General features: G+C 33.5%; 1 pseudogene; it reads right to left on the reverse strand.

Annotated features, from left to right (window-relative positions):
* Nucleotides 1-223: 223 nt before the first annotated feature.
* Nucleotides 224-6,518, reverse strand: LOC107004328 (annotated as a pseudogene).
* Between the last annotated feature and the right edge of the window lie 12,614 nt (nt 6,519-19,132).

The following is a 19,132-nucleotide window of genomic DNA, read 5'->3' on the forward strand; positions in this document are numbered from 1 at the left end:
TATGCACCTCTAATGATTAACACGCATCAAGAAAATAGAACTAGAGAGAACTAGGTATTCTACGACCATCAAATTCGATCGCTCTAACACATGAATTATAGCGACAATACTTTAGAGATTAAGTATGAATTTCAAGAACACATCTAAAAGTAACAACAAAAACAAAACTAAACAAATTCAAATATTTCTCGAATACATGAATTTAATAGTAGCTTTTATTTACTCAAGCAATTGTTGAATTCTCAGGTGCTGATTTCCAAACAATGTCCTTGAGTGCTGGCCTAAGCTCTTTGGTGCAGAACTGATTATATTCCAATGTGCCACCACAAGCTTTCTTCACCTCCACAACTAGAAATGAAGGTGTCACAACAAATATGTCAGAAGAAATTCCCAACTTCCCTTTCCTTCCACTCTTGTGCCCCTGCAACCTAACACTAGAACCACTCCTCTTTAAGTTGAGTTTCGACGTTTTAGCCACTTCCTGTAGCTTTGAAATCACACTTCTAGGTGGCTTTGTTATTGCAAATTGCAATTGTTCCTTCTCCTTATTGTTTTCCTCAAACAACGGAGATAAATCAAACCCCTCTGACAATGAAATTATGTGAAAAGCATTCAAAGACTCAATATTTTTCGCCTTTCCTATACTATCTTCATCTCCCACATGAGAAAACTCTTCCACCTCCCTACTCCTCAAAGTCCTGGGGACAGTCTTCATGAACCAATTACTCCATAATCATTAAGAAGTAATCCGAATCCTCAGATTTGGATCAAACATCTTTCCTATCAACTTTCTTGCATTAGATGTAACCCAAGGTGGACACTTAAAAATCACCCTTGTGACTTTTCCTATACATAGCCATATGTAGGAATATTAAGAGGAATCAACAACAATATGTGAACCTTGTAATTCACAGCGGAAGTCGTCTATCCTCAAGTCCATCTTTGAATCACTAGGAAATAATGATTTTGTTTATAAACTAGAAGTCTATTTTTGTGTGATGATGATTCTGCCTGAGAAACTCAACACTTTTGTTTCTAGACTGAACGTTTGGTTTTTGATTTTTTGTTTCATAGGTTTTCCTCTCTCTTTTCATGTTTAACGTTTCATTTCTCACGTCTCACATCTCTTATCTCATCGAAACTACTCTCACTGGGAGTTTTTAAATAGAGTTAAAATGTGAGATTGTAGTTGTTCAGTCTTATCTTTTAAAGGATTTATAATAATTAATTATTTAATTTAATTAATTGGATAAGACATTAAAATAGATTGGCTCGGGTCACGTCGGTCAGAATAGGCAACCCATGGCCCAAAACTTGCAAGTCCCACTTTGCTCAAGGTTGACAAGACCCAAGTCAAAAGTTAAATCAATATGACACACAATTCAGATGACAAATAGTTCGTACGACCTGTGATCATGAAGAGCTTATGTTTAAGGTTTTTCAAGCCCTGTAAATGATTTCAATCACATGTCGAAATAATTCACTACTATTAAAGAATACTATTACTCACAATACCCCAGACATTATTCACTACTTTGGTAGTGACTTATTCGATCCCTCAACCTCTTAAAGAAGTGAACTTGAGTTTATGTTTAACTTTATACACAAAATTACACTTGTGTAATAGCCGACTTATGTATACAAGTTGAATTGTTCATTTAATCATCTTCCCTTTCTACTTGAATCTATCTGTTCCATATCAACTGCTTTCCTAGACATGTACGGCATTGCCAAAGTGCTCATGGCTATTGTTAAAATTCTAAAGTAGCCACACTGATTGAAGCTTCAAGAAACAACAAAAGGTCAAATGGTATTTCATTGAAAAGTTGATTTTATTCTTCTAGGTCTCAAAAAATGAAGAAGCAAGGAATATTCTTTCATTGGCAAATTGATCACTAGACACACGTGGTATGATACACGTGCTACGATATTTACACATTAAATTTGTGCATGTGTCTCCTTCTATTGATTATTCAACATCGTACACATACCTTGGTCTAAACATCTCCAGATGTTTAACCCGAGTTTCTCTCTTAAGTTATCTTTAAACTCATTTGTTGGAGAAACTTTTTCCATGATCATAAAAGAAGTCATAAAATTATGGAGAAATTCATTTCTTCACGTTCCCTGACGTAAGAGACGATTACTCATGTGAGAGAGCCAATATCGCGTCATGTTCTACACTTTATATATCTTACATATTATCACATACATACTACATTTGAACATAAATTCAATAGTTTTATATAAAAGAAGATATCATAACAATCAAGTCAGTTTACAATACTGAAATATCATCATACTTTATATAAACCTAGAGCTTTAACATGTTTTCAAACAAGTTTCTAAAGATGGCCTTCCAAAAAAAAATTCAACTATCATTTCATGTGTATAAGTTTATTGTAAAGTCATTTTTCCACTTTCCACTATGTCTCTCCCAAAGTTATACTTGATGTCAATGAGATTAGTTCTTCTGTGATACTTAGGATCCTTTATGTACAAGATAGTGGCTTGACTATCATAATGTAGAATTATTTGACCCTCACAATTCTTTGTAATATTCAAATGTTCAAAGAATCTCTATGAACAAATAACTTTTTGTAATGCGCACACACATGCCACAAATTCAGATTTCATGGTTGAAAGAGCTGTCTAAGTTTTCTTCTTTCTTTTCCATGAAATATTACCACCATTTAGTATGAAAGTAAAAACGAATGTTGATTTTATATTAACCCAGTCACCAGCCCAATCAGTATCTGTATAGTTTTTAATGAATAAATCAGATCTACTATAACATAGTATATGATCTGCAGTTCTCTTTAGATATTAGAATATTCTCTTTACTGCCTTCCACTTTCCACTGATCTTTTCTAATATAGGATCGATATTTCCTTTCTAGACTCACGACATAACAAATGTCTGGGCGATTACACATCATAGCATACATCAAACTCACGACAGTACTAGAATAAGGAACTTGAGACATGTCTATCTATTGACCTATTTGATTTACGTTTAACTTTAAGAATTCATTTATTCCCAATAGCTTAGCGTTCACTAGGAAGGTTAACTAAATTCAAGACTTTGTTTGATTTCGTAGGCTCTAATTATTTTTCATCGCTTTTAACCATTCATCCTTTTTAGGGCTTGATAAAGCCTCTACTATATAATTATGTTCACCGATTCCGTAGGAGATACCAAGAAAACATAATCCTCAATTTCATAAGATTGTTTAGATACACCTATTTTTGTACTCTTACAGATTTGAAGTTTAGATTCCTCTATAGGATTTGGGGATTCATAACTCCAACTTGGACCAGGAATCATTTCTTGATTCATTGAATTATCAAGAATGTTTGAAAACATTATATGATCTTTTGAATTCAACATTTCGTACAGAGGTTCAACTTCATTCATATATCTTTAAAGCGCTCAAGTGCTTTAATGAAGTATGAAGCACCATACCTTGCCTTCACATTCATTGGACCACAAATATTAATTGAAGTGAGAATTCAGCTCTCTTAGCGTGTCAAATGGTTTACGCGTAATCTTTCGAGCAAGACAATTTTCATAAGTTGACATTTCAATTTTCATGAAACAACCTAAATGCCCTTCTTTTCCCAACTTTTTCGTTCAATCTTTTACCTATGTGACCTATTCTAGCATTCCATGTATGTTATTGACATATAATTAGGCATGTGACATGCACATTCAATGAAATCAATTCTCATAAAGGTTTCATATTTGAATGTAAAATCAAAAAGACACTTAAGCATCCATTTATCATTTACTAATTAAATATTTAATCAATATTTGAAATTAACATTTTAATGTGTACGCTAACTCATTTAGACTATAATAGCACAGATTTGCATGTCTAACTATTAAACACCATATAGTTTTGTGCAATATAATAATCATTCACTTATCAAAAATAAAAGAGAATAAAACGAAAACAGTTCATATTAAAGCACAATTAAAGATGTTCACTTCAAAGTTAAATAAAAAAAATACAATAATAATAATAATAATAAAATTATTCTGATAAAAAAAGGAGTATTTGGATACACCGTGGGTTAAGTTTTATCCACTTAACTCCTATTTTTACATAGTATTTCCATAAGTCTTCATTATTCCTAATTTCAATTTATACTTGATTTAGTTCATTTTTTCAGTATTCTGGCAAGGAATGATGCAAAACATCATACCCTTATCTCTCTGAATCTTTAATATCTGTTTCATTAAGCTTTTCAAATTTTTTGGCAATAATCTGGAGGAATTCTATTAAACAACCAAAGGGATATATCTTCAAAGACTTAAACTCTCTTAGATATTTTTCTCCTTTTCTTCGAATGTTCAAAGACATAAACTATCTTAGATCTTTTTCCCTTTTTCTTTGAATTATCCTTTCATTCCTTAAGATACTTTGTGTCTCTTTTGGGACATCAATCTGTACGACTTCTCGCCCTCGGAAACACATCTTACTGCAGGTTGCTCTTCGACCTCATCCTTTTAATCTACTTTGAGAACTCCCACTTTGAGTAATTTCAGCATGTTCCTTTCAGCCACGTCTGAAATTGGAACAAAAAGAAATATAGGTAATCCATTTAATATGACAACATATGTCACTTATTTCTCATAAAAGACAAGCAATTGTTTAAGGTACATGAGGACTAAACGAATATAGAAGACCAATAAGATCCTAAAGAAGACACATATAAAAATGATCCTAAATACGACTCGAATCTCAATCCCAAAAAAAAAATTATTTTTTTCAACCCAACTTAAAAAACTCATATCTTACTCATTTTAAGTCTGTTTCTCTATTATAATATATTTTAGGGAAGCTTAAAATGGGCAAATCATAAAAAATTTAAGTTTCTACCCAAAAACTGCATGACGAATTTCCACATTGCTCCGGACAGATGAAGTTTTTCGGAAAGCTGTCAAAAAATAGATGATTTTTCAAAAATTTGTATCTAACTCGTTTTAATTTCTTTTCTCTATTATAATATTTTTTTGAGAAGATATGCACAACCATATTATGATCAAATAAATTTTGACCAAAAATATCTTCCAACCAATTTTCAAATTGCTACTAAACAGAAGCATTTTTAAAAAAAAATAATAATTGTAGAGCTATTTTCATAGTAGGAAAAGTAATCCTACAATCATATTGGATTATGAATCCTATTTTTTTAATTATTAATCCACAATTAAACGTCAAATAAAAATTTAACTTTTTCCAAAATTTTTTCTTCTTCTTTCTATTCACTAATTTTGAAAAGAAATATACTCAATTTATTTTCTTATATACGTACAAAGTGAATAGTATAGAAAGGAACACATAATGAGATTAATAACAATGACTTTTATCCCTTTGTAGGAATATTAATAGGAATCAACAACAAGACCTGTACCTTGTAATTCACAACGGAAGCCGTCGATCTGCGTCTTTGACAGGTTGGTGCTCAAGTCCATCTTTGAATCACTAGGGATCAAATATTTTGTTCACAAACTAGAAGTCTGTTTTTGTGTGTTAATGATTCTACCTGAGAAAATCAACACTTTTGTTTCTATATTGAATGCTTAGTTTTTGATTTTCTATTTCATAGGTTTTCCTCTCTTTTTTCACGTTTAACATTCTTCTCACGTCTCACGTCTCTTATCTCATCGAAACTGCTCACATTAGGAGTCTTTTAAAGAGGAGTTGAACAGTTACATTGCAATTGTTCAGTCTTATCCTTTAAAGGGTTTATCCTAATTGATTATTTAATTTAGTTAATTGGATAAAACATTAAAATATATTGGGTCGGGTCGGGTTGGTCCATATGGGCGACCCATGACCCAAAACATACACCATAATATTATCATCTTGAAATGGTAAAAATCCAGCTAAAAGCACATAAAGAATCATCTGCATGACAAAATATCTTATGTTGCACCATTATATCCATGATTACCAAGTACTTCAGGGGTAACATAAGCAGGAGTACACAAGTTGTATGCAATAAACCATCTTGCCTTAAATGATGAGTAAAAGCAATAAGCCCAAAATCGGTTACCTTAAGATTACCTTCTTCATCTAAGAACAAATTCTCAGGTTTTATATCCATTTGATAAGCACCACGACTATGACAAAAATCAATTGTAGAAATCAATTGCTGGAAATAACCTCGAGAATTGTTTTCTCTAAGCTTACATTTAACTACTTTTTCAAGCAATTCACCGCCTTTAACGTACTCTATGGTGAAGTAAATATTTGTTTTGCTTACCATAACTTCATGAAGCTCGACTATATTTGGATGTTTTACCATTTTCATTACGGAGATTTCTCGTTAGATTTGCTCCATCATTCCTACTTTTATCACCCTCTCTTTTCTAAGAACTTTCATTGCTATATTCTCCCCTGTTACCACGTTAAGATCATGGTATACTTTAGCAAAAGAACCTTGAACCAAAAATCTTCTGAGCTCAAATTTACCATACAAAACAGAACCTTTTTCTTCAGGCCCCATTATAAAACACTGGTTAAGGGAAATTGAGCAAAATTTCTGAAGCAAGATCAAAAAAGGTATTTGATTTTTTTTAAAAAAATTGATGGACTTAAATGGAACTGAAAGGGGGTGGGGATGTGTTCACTCGTCTCCAACGTGTTTCCTGTTGAAACTCCGGCATTGATGAACGAAATCTTAAAAAAATAATAGAGTTTGTTAAGAAAAAACAAATGGGCTTATAACTGGGGTGGAAAATGGTGTTGGGTGGATGAGTTTACCCCTTTTTTACGTATTTCCGGTGGCAATTCGGATGGTAATTCATGCTGCTCAGGCGAGTGAGATCTGGGGCTTTAGGGCATCTTCAACTATAGACTCTATTTTACTCTCCAAATATTGAGTATTGTATTTTTTGAGACAATCAACTCCAACCCAAGTTTCTATTACTCTCTAAAAAGGAATTTCTTCTCTCTCTTTAATATTATATTTTTATTATTTTTATTTCATAATATAATTTTTTTTATTGTCTAAATAACCATCCTATATAATTTTCATGTAATATAAAATTTTAATTTTAGAATTTTTAAATTAATATTAAATCAAAAAAGGTCATATTTGCCCTTATACTTTCAGAAAAGTGTTATATCTTCCCATGTCATCCAATTTAAGGCACATATTTGCCCTTTGACCAATCTCATCTCTAACCTTTGATAGAGAAAAAAAATTATGGCTGCTCATTCATGTCTCAGCTGGAGCTTCTTCATCCACAAAAATATGATCATCGATAGATAGGCGAAATCTTCTTCATCAACTTTAGTGACGGTTTTCAATTTCGGAAAAGAGGTGAGTAAAGCAAAATTTGTATAAACATAAAGAAAGAATCCTTCAAGTATAAAAATTAAGAATTCCTTGTTGGAATTAATGCATTCACACCTTAATGTTTAGTATTTAAATATTGTCTCTTAGTTTCTCAAGAAGCTTTAAGGATTTTGTTATATATGTAACTAGTAATTTGTGATATATGTATCTAGTTAATTGTGCAAGACTTTTTATTTTCTATTTTGAGTAGTATAAATAGTGACGTAGTTGATGGTTGTACTCATATCAAGTGGCCTTAAGTAGCCTATATAAAACTTGAGCATTCTCTAAAGATAATATTCTCCTTCTATATTTCCTACAAATTGGTGTGAAGAGCAGGTTTTCATTCTTAATATGGGGTTAAGTGAAGAAAAAAAATATGGCATCAAAAACAAATGAAGGTTTTGATTCTTCAATTGTTCTTACTCCATTTTTTATGGAATCAATTTTGAATACTAAAAGATAAGAATGAGAACACATCTAAATACGGAATGTTTGTGGACTATTTTTGTAAATGGCTATGATGAACCGAAAAGTAGGAGAGATGAAAAATCTTGAGGCTAAGTACCGTCAAGATGCAAAAGCTTTGAGCAAAATCCAAATAAGAGTCTCAAGATCATGTTTTGCAAAAATTTCTACCTGTGAGACAGCAAACCAGGCTTGGGAGTCTTTGGAAATCGAAGTGTACGACAACGAAAAGGTATGCACTATAAATCTTCAAACTCTTAGAGGAGAGTTTCAAAATTTGAAAATGATGGAATCTGAAAAAATAGATGAATATTACACAAGGGTCGTGCATTTGATTAATGTAATGTGAAGTCACGGTGATACAATTTATAGCCAACAAGTTGTGGAAAAGATTCCAATTAGTCTTACAGAAAACTATGAGTCCATTGTTACTATCACTGAGGATAAAAAAGATCTCCCTAAACTTTCACTCAAAGAGCTAGTAGGATCATTTCGTGCATATGAGAAGCAAAGGTTTTTTTTATCAAGATCAACCCAAAGAGACGACTTTCCGGTCAAAAAAATGAGAATTCTCAAAATTTCTCAAAAGATCAACAAAAGAAGAATTACAATCCAAAAAAGAAGCAGGATCATGATGATTCTTCTAAGAAGGTTGAACAAAAAGTTGAGAAAAGTACTAGTCCTTTTTGTAAAATTTGAAAAAGGACTAATCACAATGCAATAAAATATCGAAACAAAGGCAAACCACAAGGTAACTTTTGGAAAAAAAATTGGCCTTATTGAGAATGATTGTTGGCACAAGAAACAGGAGCAAACAAATTTATGTAAAGATCAGGAGGAAGAAATGGAAGAAAATCCTTTCTTTGTTTGTGAATGTGATCTTTCAGCAAAAAGTAATGAATGATATATTGATAGTGGTTGTAGCAATCACACGACTGAAGATAAAAAATTTTCCTCTCAATTAATAGTAGCATCACTACTAAAGTATGAATGGGGAATGGGCCTTAGTTGATGCAAAAGATAAAAGTAACATTTTAATCAACATAAAATTTAGCGGTAAACAAATTCATGATATGCTTTATGTTCTTGAATTGGAAAAAAATGTCTTAGTGTTGGTCAATTCATGGAAAATGGTTATTCTCTTGTGTTGAGAGATAAGTATTGCAAAAGTTATGATAAAATTGAGCCAAATTAAGTCATTGTTGAAGTAGAGATGATAAAAATAAAATTCCTTTATAATTTCATTACAATGCATTTAAAAATGAAGTTGTAGATAATTTATGACTTTGCCAAGAAAAATTTTGTCACTTGATTTTTTATGGTTTGAAGTTTCTCAAGCAAAAAGACATGGTGCCAGACGTTTATGAGGTACATACTAACAATAAGGTAGATAATACTTCTATCATATCTTTAGATGTATCAAATTAAGAAGGTCACGAGGAAGAGGACGATGTCCCACAACGAGGAATAATCCCATATTCAGATAATGAAGAACAACTTTCAAGAGGAACATAAATGTCGAGTGACATTTATCAAAGATGCACCTTTGTCAGTGTTAAGAAGATTATGAGGATGAAATAAAGCATGATGTTTGGAAAAAAGCCTTGGCAGAAAAAAAATTGGAAGATTGAGAAAAATTATACTTGGGAGTGTGTGAGTATACCCAAAGAGAGTATTGTTGTAAGTCTAAAGTGAATTTGCAAAACCAAACTCAATCAAAAAGGAGATATTCAAAAACACAAGAGAAAGGTAAAATTTAGTTGTAATTATTGCAGACAGGAGAACAACTGTTGACATCTTCCCCACAATACTTCTAAGTGAAAATTTTTGTCATCTTCGAGAAGGCATTGGAGTTTTCAAGAAAATGCATTGAGGGAGAGTGTTGGAACTAACACATTCACACCCTGATGTTTAGTATTTCAATATTGTCTCTTAGTTTCTCAAAAAGTCTTTTAGGATTTTATAATACATGTATCTAGTAATTTGTGATACATGTATCTAGTTAATTGTTAAAAAAAATTATTTTCTATTTTGAGTAGTATAAATAGTGTTGTAAGTGGCCTTAAGTAGCCAATATAAAACTTGATCATTCCCTACTACATTCCCTCTATTCAATAGAAAAGAACTTGCTCCTCAAGAAATTTCAAATCCGCTTTTGTTTTCCAACTTTTGAATAACCAGAACTCGTTGATTCAATATTCATTTAAATTTATATCAATCTAATCTATGTTGGTATTTCGTGGTCAAACTCTAGTCTCGTGCCGACTGAAAAATCTTGATTTGGAGAACTAGTTAGCCTGATAAACATGCTTTTTCTTCTTAGTGTTATGTGGTTATAAATTTACTCTATGAATTATATGTTTGTATTCTGTATTTGGTTAGGCCTGTTTGTTGTGTTCTTTATAGAATTTGGCAGCGTATTTCATGTATAAAAGTTGCAAACATTATGATTCTATGCCATTAGTCGTTCCATCAATTTCAGTTGGGAATTTGAAATTTAAAATATTCGAATCACGCTATTGTAGAGGAAATATCTGGGCTGAAGCCAGATGATGATTTTTTTTTTGTGGATGAAGAAGATTTGGAGTGGTTGTAATATTGGTTCAGTATAATCATAAATTAGATAGAAAATTTTAATTGGATTAAGGCTTGTCAGGTAGGATAATCAAAGTAAAAACAAGAGATTTAATGGTCGAAGTGTTAATATGTGTCTAAAGTTGGTTGACAGGGGTAAATATATCCATAAAGTATGACGAAGGGAATATATAACCCTTTTATGAAAGTATAAGGGTATGACCCTTTCCCCATATTAAATTTTATTTTATTCTAGGTTTCTAAAGAACAACTTCGAATAATTGAAAAAAGAAATCAAGAAGCACAACCACAATCATAACCACAACTTCGGTAAATCATACTCTAATTCCTTTTACATATATTGTTAAATCTAGAAACGAACTACCGGGCTACAAAATTGTTGTTGTGCTTTTTAAAATTATTATGTTATGTATTCTATTGTATTATTGTTTTGTAATATAATTATTATATTATGTATTATATTTTAAATTTAAATTTTTTATCTTGTAGTTAAAATTTTGTGTAATATTCATAGTGAAAATTAATATTAACATCAAATTGTATCACATAGTGGAGAAAATTTAAAAATATATATTTTAAAATTATTAATACGAGAAGAAAGTAGTATAGAAAAAATAAAATACTTTGAAAATGTTATATTACATTAAAAAAGAATTGTGAATATTAAAGATTTAACTAATCATATCTATACAAAAAACAACCCTAGGTCCGCCTAGATGGCATCACACACGCAAGAATTTCCTTTCAAATTTATTTATTTCCAAAACAAGCCTTCCTCTTTCATGAAAATATATGACTTTTATGAAAAGTTGTGACTTTAATAAAGAGTTGCGATTTTTATCAAAAGTTGTGTATTTAATGAAAAGTTGTAACTTCTATAAAAAGTTGCGACTTTGATGAAGAGTTGCGATCAAATGAAAAATTGTGACTCTTATGAAAGGTTGAGAATTTTCCAAAGGGTTGCAACTTTTCCAAATAGTTATAAACTTTATGATAAGGCACAATAGAATGTTGGTCACACTACCCTTTGTTTTCTATAAATAAATGGACTTCCTCTCATTTTAAATTAACAAAAAGTCCGATATTCTTGCAAAATACAATATATCTGTACTTTTCTCCTTTTGAGTGTCTTATTGAACCATTGTTTTGTTCCAATAAGTTGGTGAATAATATTATTCTATCCGGAGAGGATATAATTCTTTAAACCTATTGTATATGAGGGGAATAATTTTCTTAAAGGGATATTGTGCATTCAGTGTATTCGATTATTCCTTTCTATTTCATTTAATTTTTACATATTCTGGTATATTCTTTTTCACTCATTAATTTATGCTTATCATACTAATTTTTGTTTTTTAGTACATGTTTTAAACTCTGTTTTTAGGTTTGTGCAAAGTTATTGTCTCTGTTATATTGAACATATACGCATATAGTATGTATATTCATTATACAAAAAATAATTCTTATACTCAGTTCAAAGAATTTATGTTTATACATTATGTTAAATTTACAACTTAAAGTACTATTTATAAGCTTGAATATTGTCTATTTTTACATAGATATGAAATTTCTCACTTATCAATTGAAGCAATTCATATGCAAGTTCAAAAGTTATAATTGCGTTCATGTTGAAGTGTATTTTTTTTTTTGAATTTTCTCCTAAGACATACATCATAATAGTATAATTTATGCAACTTTTTCTTTATATTAGTAAATGCCTTTGTATATACTTATTTTCTTCATTATTTTCATTTTAATGTTTATTAAAGATTCAATGAATTATTATTTCATATATAATTCATTCATTAGAGGTTCTTGTGTTATGTCATAATGACAAATAATCAAATTCAAGTTGGAATATAGCTAAAAAATTTTAGAAATCTATTTTCCAATTATTTTTAATGTATGAAAATTAGTAAAAAAATTAATTCCAAATTCTATGCAATTTTTATTTTTAACTGCGTGAAGCGCGGGCAAATTACCTACTAGTCTTATATGAGAAATAACATGTTAATTACTCCCTCTGTTTCACAAAGAATGACCTGGTTCGACTTGGCATGGAGTTTGAGAGAGTAAGGAAGACTTTTAAATCTTGTTGTCCTAAACTAAAGTTAGGTCAAATGTACAAAATTTTCCTTTGATCTTTTGGTCTTAAACATGCCATGTCGAAAGGACGGAGGTCATTCTTTTTTAAACAGACTATAGAGGAAAGAAGGTCATTCGTTTTGATGGAGGGAGTAAAATATAATAGAAATAATCATATATTATTTAAAAAGTAAAATAAAGAGTATGAATAGTAGTTCTTCAAATTTGGAGAACTAATATTCAACTCTCCATAATTGGAGAGTAGAGGATCATTGGAGAACTACTATTCAACTCTCCATAATTGGAGTGTAGAGGATCAAATAAAGAATGCTTGGAGAGGACATTCTCTGTTTTACACTCCAAAGATAGAGAATAGAGAGTAAAAAAGAGTAGGGTTGGAGATGCTCTTTAGCCTCCTAAAATCAAACTAGAAAGAAGGGATTTACCTATCATATATTTGCATTCCCGAAATAGGAACCAAAATTTGGGTTTAGTTTTTCTCTCTCTAAGGTTTGTAAAATTCAAAGAAAACTTTTCTTGTTTAGGTTTCTGCAATTTCTACCATAATAACATACACTATGATGATATTACAAATAAGGATACTTAAATAATGTAAAAATATAAAAGCGAACAAGGAAGTTGTCTTATCAACCTCCACCACAACCCCACTCCTCCGAGCGTTACAACAAAAATAGTAATATGGTCTATCTCATCTTATATAAAGAGGAGTGTTTAGCCACTCGACTGTAAGGAGAGGGGCGTCGAAATTCTTTCTATTGATTCTTGCGTAGAAGCTGGTATAGATGATGAAAGTCGGGCCACTAGGTGCGGCCATTCTTTCAGAGCAGAGCTTGAAGCAAGGGTGAGAACTTTAGGTTGTGCATTCGGAAAAGTTGGGTCGATCAGGTGTCTTCATTCAAGCGACGGTACAGAAGAGAACGAAACAAAGTGAGAGGCAGGGGGCAGGGAAAAGAGTCGAGTCGATCAGGCTCGACGATTGGGAGAAAGCGTGTACGTTGTCACACTCCCTACCTTACAAAGGTACCTAGACGACGAGCCAGACGCAGCAGAGCGACGACCGGGAAGCAGGTATTTTCTGTTTCTTCGGATGATATGATGGGTCAATAATTTGTTTCATTGGTTCCAACGGTGGAATGGTCCATACGCCCCTCCCCCTCGCTAAGCCAGAAGAAAGGAGCAACTTATATACCTCTTCTGTTAACTATGTTCCTGGTTTGCAAAAAAGGGTCCTTGGGTGCAATCAATATCTATACTCTTGATGCAGTGGACTCACCAAAGCTATTAAGAGCTATAACTGGAGTCGAGCTAACTGCATAGGCAGAGGAGAACTTTCCTAAAATCGTAATAGCAATTAACCGCATTGAAAACGACGAATCACACTCTAAAAGGAGGTTCCAGGAATCGAGGCTAGTCTAATAAGTTACTAGCTCAGTGCTTCTCCTCCACAGAAGACTTGCTAGAATATCTACTACTCTTTCTCTTGACTTTGCTTTGCCAAAACAATCCCACATATGAAGCTTACATACGAATCAATTAAACAAGCCAAACAAAGGCCTTCCTACTTCTATACCCATGATCCAACTGGATGAACTGTCTCGGATGGATGCACCACAAGACCTCTCGCGAATGCTTACCTAAGCTATGAAACTCAATTATTGGGCACCTTAACTAAAGGAGATAAACCGGAGTATTCCATTCCACCTTATCCTTCGCTGAATTTATCCTTTGTCTTTCCGCTAAACTAGAGACGGAACTCTATTATTCAACTATGCAAAAAACCCTTTTATAAGGCAGGATCGATGGGTCCCAAAGTTCTCTATCTGATATAGGTGGTCCTTTATGGTAGCCAATGATCTAAAGGATTTAGGAGTGCAAAGATAATCAAAAGTGTTACACACACATATAAAAGCGGTTGAACAATATCTTTCTCTGTTTTGTTCCTTCTTTCGCAAGCTTGGGATTTTCCTAATGTAAGCTCTCTGGGTACGGTTTCGGTGCTCTTTAAAATCATTCAATATCTTTCTCGCCTTATCCTGCTAGAAGCCTTACTGTGGAAGAATACCTTTTCATTCTTCTCCTTCAATGTCAGTGGATAAGTAAACTAGGGTTGGAATGCTATTTTATCATGTATGTGGATTACTTTGCCGATTACCTGATTTCCATCTAGTATAAAATTTTCATAACGGTCTCGTTGCACATCAGACAAGAAAACATTTAGCACGCAACCTTATTTTTACAAATGTACGAATTCAAAAAAATAGGTTTCCCGTCTGAAGTAACGTGAAGTATTTTCCTCTTGTCTTCTTCTTCTTAAAATATGTCCAACAATATTTGATAGTTCCTCACCTTTTCTTGGGTTGAGTGGAGAACAAACTTCCTGACAACTTTATTATCTCAACTGTGTTGCCTACAATGTGTCTTCCTATTGCTTTTGTTACTTACACTTCTTTCATGCCTAGGTGAGATATCCCCATCCCTATCCACTTTATCAAAACATTCATCTAGTATATTATCTTCCTCATCCTTATCAAAAGAACCATCGCCCAAATCAATAACATAAGCATTTAAGGGGATTAACACTTGCTGCTAAGGCCTCTACTTCATTCTTCTTTCCAATCACACTTTTAAGAATAAATTTTAAAGCTTTTGGACTTAATTTTCCATTCAAAATAGGAGGTGAGACATTCACTTCTTCATCAACCAATTAGCGCGCCTAGGAGCACCCTTCTCCCCTGAATTTTCTTTGAAAAAATCAAATAATTTGTGAGATTAGCTTGAGAAAGTGATGACATTCCTTTCACCAAATCTTTGTCATTCCGTTTAGACAAAATGAGTTGTCCAGATTCACCTTGAAGTTTTCTAAACGACTCCAAAGATCGGATATGGACCTCGTGAGCTAAGGTGTTCAAAGTGAGTATGGCTGGCTTGATCATTAAATTATTGGATTTGAGTGCCATGGTAACCTCACAATCTTGAATAATCTTATTTACTTCAGGAGTAGAAATGTGTAATGTTGGAGCCATAACATTACCATATTTTCCGGTATCCTTCATGAAATCTTCAAAACTATTCGAGCATAATAGGCATTTTGAGGAATTTCTTTGCGAACCTGGAAACATTAGATGATGCCTTCCTATGTATAACCATGTTCCAGTTCTCTTTTTTGCGAGTTCCTCTCCCTTTGTTTAACTCCTTGTCTAGCATTATTGCTAATGATACACAATGTCCTCACTCGCATTCATAGCAGTTAAAACTACAATTTTGGTGGCTTGATGTACCAATTTTTCAACATGTTGGGGGACCTTATTTAATGATTTGTGATTAGAATTTTCAATGCCAGACACGTTGACTTGATGAATCAAATATGAATTCTTCGACCACTGATTTTGTGTTATTTTTATAGGTGTACAAAAAACTGTATCACGTAATCTTGTGCTCATATCACCTCGATTTCCAAACTCCAAATCATTCTAAATGGCTTTAGCAGAACTTTCATTTGGTAAAATTTACCGTCAAGTATCACTTGATGGTCCACACCCTCTTTTACTATCTCCTCATCAATCAAAGTAAATTTAGGAGCTGAACCTACTAACGTATCAGTCCCAAACTCGTTTGTACATATACCATGCAGCTTAGAGACTACATCAACATTAGCCAAAAAACTATGATTTCTAGCCAATTTTTGCACCACATTTTGATCGCACACTGGTTTTTTCGGTACCTCTTTTCACAACTATCTCGTATTTTCAAACATCATGTGCATCTCCCGTTAATTATTCCATATTGTTAGCCTCAGAATCAGATTGTTTAAGGGCAACATCTCTCCCAATTTCGTCAACTAATTCAACGATCACCTTGTGACAATGTCTTCCCTAGTAAAAAAACGACCTTTATTTTCCTCGTGTCCTTGATTCTTACCATGAGTACAATATAGTGAAATAATAATGTCAAACACAATTCTTTGGTAATTCGCAATAATTTTAGCCGATCTTTCTCCATAATTTTAGTCTTGCACGATTCAGATGCTTGTCCAGTAGGTCTAGAATTATCTTAACCCTCGCCGTACTTGGCCTAGTTTTGTTTCTTTATCAATTGAAATAGGCTTTCCTGCAGCTATCATATTTGATATTAAGGACCTTCCTCCAAATAGATATGCAGGTAAATCTAGCAATGAAATCCACACCTAGGCTTTAGGTGTATCGTCCTTGGGGTTGAACCGTGGCGTGCATAGAAAAATTCTAAATAAATACTCTCCGCCATCAAACTTAAAATATCCATAAGAACTTGAAAATACATTTACAAGGTCATCATATAAATCAAAACTTATCAACGAGTGCGAAAATCAAGTTGTCCAATATTAAAGTTTCCTTTAACATCAAATTACTTTGGTAAACTCTTTCGCACTTCTAATAAGTCTGATTTTCCATATGAAAATTTAATCACTACTTGATGCAATGTAATATCCCATATTTTAGACAATGAGATATTAGTCATTAGCCAAGAAAATCAAAATCAAATGAGCCTTAACCAATCAGAAACGTAATAAAGGAAAAATTCAATCAAGCTAAAGAAGTTATTGGAGTTAAGTGTTTTGTCAGCTACTCTTGGAAAAAAAAGTTAGAAAGAGTAAATTCTTGGAGGCTCTTCCTGTGAAGGAGCATGAAATAGATTAAGAGGGCTTACAAGGGTGTTCCATTAGCAATGGGAAGGTTAGCTCAGAGAGAAATAACTAAACAGAGAATAAGCGGAACTCTTGCTAGTGCAACTATGGATAGAGGTAAGTTTCTAACTTAGTTTGGAGATTGAATTTTTATATTCCTTGACCATAAATTTGAGAACTGTTAGTGAAAACTTACGAGATGACAAAAATTACAAGATTACAACTGAAAATTAAATGAAGAAATAACATCTCTTCAGGTTGAGGCGCGAATATCTCGCTCTATTTAATGAGATTCAAGCTCACTGCAACAAATGTTTTCACCGGTCTAGTAGTAGTCCTCTTTAACTTGTCCCCACCAGGATACAACAACCTTTACAATGTATAACTCAACAGTTCTGGACAAGAGTTGTGTCCAAAAATTTACAAAAAATAACACCTCCCTTCAAGTAATAATAACACTCTTATTGACTAACTTTCACTCTATGTTTTTCTCTTGTGTGTTGTGTGTCCAAACTGAAGGAATATTGATTGTATTAAGTGTTAAGGGAATACATGGGAGATATATATAGGAGATATAGGAAGGAGTACTAATCCTAATAGGACTAGGATTAAGGAGTACTAATCCTAATAGGACTAGGATTAGTACACAGTAAATACTAATATTATTTTATACTATTTATTTAATACTATCTGTTATTATCCCCCCTCAAGATGAGCTGAGCGGAAGCGAACGGAAGCTTGGAACTGAGGTAATCGTGCTGTCGGCTCGGGAGAGGCTTGGTGAGAATATCAGCCGGTTGTTCTTTAGTGGGTACATACTGCACAGTCATGGTGCCGGCCTGAACTTCATCGCGAACAAAGAGACAATCGGTATCAACATGCTTCATTCTGGTGTGTAGGACGGAATTCTTGGCCACACAGATGGTTGATTTGTTGTCACAATAGAGAGCAGGAACAGTGTGAGTGGCGCGGAGTTCGCGAAGAATATATGTGACCCACATGGTCTCAGCAGCAAGAAGAGCAAGGGCGCGGTATTCAGCTTCAGTCGAGGACCGAGAGACCTTGGGTTGTTTTTTTGTACACCATGAGATCAGGTTCGGCCCCAAAAAAAATGAGAAACCAGATGTAGATTTTCTGTCATTTTTATCATTCGCCCAATCTGAATCTGAGAAACCCCGAAGTTCCAAGTCCCCGGGTCGAATGAGTAAACCACGACCAAGAGTGCCAAAAATGTACCTGAGAATGCGTTTTAGACAATGGTAATCATGTTCACTTAGTTGATGCATGCGCTGAGTAACTCGGTTGATAGCAAACTAGATGTCAGGACGGGTAATGGCCAGATACTGTAGAGCCCCAATGAGGCTGCGAAAGTGGGTGATATCGGCAAAGGGGGTGTCGGCTCCATTCGTAGACGAAGAGACTGCCATCGGTATTGGTTGACTGGTGCATTTTTCCAGTCTAGCTTTCTGCAACAGATCTCGAGCATATTTTGACTGATGAAGAAACAAGCCGCTGCCTGTCCGAGAAACCTCCATTCCCAAAAAATAATGTAACGGGCCAAGGTCCTTCATTTTGAAGGTAATATGCATAGCTCGAGTGACATCCTGAATGAGAGCTGCAGTAGAGCCTCTAATAATGATATCATCTACATAGACAAGAAGAATGACTGTACCGTGTGCTGAATGTCGAGTAAACAGACTCGTGTCGTGTACGCAACACGTGAAGCCGAGTCCCTGGAGGAACGTTTGCATACGTGTGTACCATGAACGGGGGGCTTGCTTGAGCCCATACAGAGACTTCTGGAGTTTGCAAACATGTTGAGCGAAGCGGGGATTAACATAGCCCGGTGGTTGCGTCATGTAGATAGTTTCATCAAGCATGCCATGAAGAAAAGCATTGGAAACATCCAACTGATTGATGAGCAAATTGTTGCGCACGGCGAGTGACAGTA

This window comes from Solanum pennellii, chromosome 11 (assembly GCF_001406875.1).
Source record: "Solanum pennellii chromosome 11, SPENNV200".
Taxonomy (NCBI): Eukaryota; Viridiplantae; Streptophyta; class Magnoliopsida; order Solanales; family Solanaceae; genus Solanum; species Solanum pennellii.